Below are 1,750 nucleotides of genomic sequence, written 5' to 3' on the forward strand. Positions count from 1 at the left end.
TGATACTAATATATATATATACATATATATATATATTATAAAAAAATTTAAGATATCTTCAAATTTATATTTTATTCAAAAATAAAAATATTATTGTTTTTTTTCAAAACCACATAAAATGGTATTATAACATTGATAGGTGACAGAATAAAACAAAACTTAAAATCGAAATTTATCTTACTGCATTGCATAAATACTTTTTTAATAAAATATAAATAGATGAAATGTAGATATATTGCAGGACACTTCTAGCAAACCCCAAAAAATAGAAAACCAGGAAATCTTTCAACTACCACCAATCAATTTTAATCCAATGACTATTAATGATAACAATTTATTAAATGAAAATGGAAAAATTGTAGATTTCATTTACGGGTGTTTTTTTCACGTTAATGAATATCTCTTAAATAAATAAAAAATTACCAAAAATCATGGAAATCTTTACCTATCCTCCAAAAAATATGTATACAAAAAGACAAAACCCCAAAAAAAATTCCATAGCTTTCCTACTGAAAAAGATAAATCGATGAAATTCACATATGAATATATGAAGCATGCACATGTAAATATATTGTAAGGTTGTTACTTCGTTTTCTATTCTTTATGATCCTTCAAACGTGGCACATACAAATATATAAAAGATTGTGTTTAGGGTGTAAGTTATTATATGTCAGGTCACATGTCACATAACAATATTGTTAAGGAGTATGTAAACCTATAAAATCGCACACAAAGAATATGTTTGCTTCCATTTGAAAGTAACCCAAAAGTCATGACTGACAGTTAAATAATTATTCTTGAAGAATAATTATAGAATATGTGTAAAAACGTAATTATGATAATTACATGGTATTATCTGTAAATAAGCTAATTATTTAAAATTTTAGATAATTATTTTATAGCTAAACATCAAACTTTATTTGAAGTTATAAGGTGACTATGATACTAGTTCATATAAAGAAGGTGTTAGGTCAATTCGTTTTTGGGTGAAAAAAATTCAATTCACTGAATTTGGTTCATAGGGTTTTTAAAACCCTAATCGTCGTATCCTCCATCAGGTCTGGAAAAGGAAAACATCTACGGTTGATGCCGCCGACGAACCTCCTCTGGCTCTATCCTTGTTGGTCGTGGCTGGTAGCGGTTGTTCCTGGTCCCCATCGGCGTCTTCTTTCCAGCGCCAGACTTCGGTCCCCTATGCTTCAGTCTGTCGTCCAAAACGCCGTCCTATGCCACTTCCCTTCGAGGCTGGTGGTAATGTTGTTGGAAAACACGACAGGTGTCGCTGCCCTTCGAGGTTGGTGGTGACGTTGCCGGAAAACGCGTCTGGTGTCGCGGCCCTTCAAGGCTGGTGGACTTCTTTCTCCTTTTCCATTTTATTTTTGCTTGGACCACCAAGGACCAATGTGTTTCTTCTCGAGGGATGTTGCTGTTGAAGGTAACCGCGCCACCGTTTGAAAGCGGTCAGTGTCATGGTTTATTTTCCAGCCACTGCCGCCAGTCACAAGACCCGACGGTTGGTTTCCAAATGTTTTATTTTGGGGCCGACGCTTTTTTTTGTACCAAGCGACCATCTTCACTGGCGTTGTGCAGAGCAATTGGAATGGCCGTCTGTTTTCGGTCGGACTTGGTTTTGGAAACTAGACCACCAATTGATGATGATTGACCTACCACTATGGGTGAGACTGGGGCGATGGGTTTAGGGGTGCTCAAAAACCCTATCAACCCGATCAACCCAACTCGAATTTAAAAA

Source organism: Cynara cardunculus (genome assembly GCF_001531365.2).
Source record: "Cynara cardunculus var. scolymus isolate 2C chromosome LG 5, CcrdV1, whole genome shotgun sequence".
NCBI lineage: Eukaryota > Viridiplantae > Streptophyta > Magnoliopsida > Asterales > Asteraceae > Cynara > Cynara cardunculus.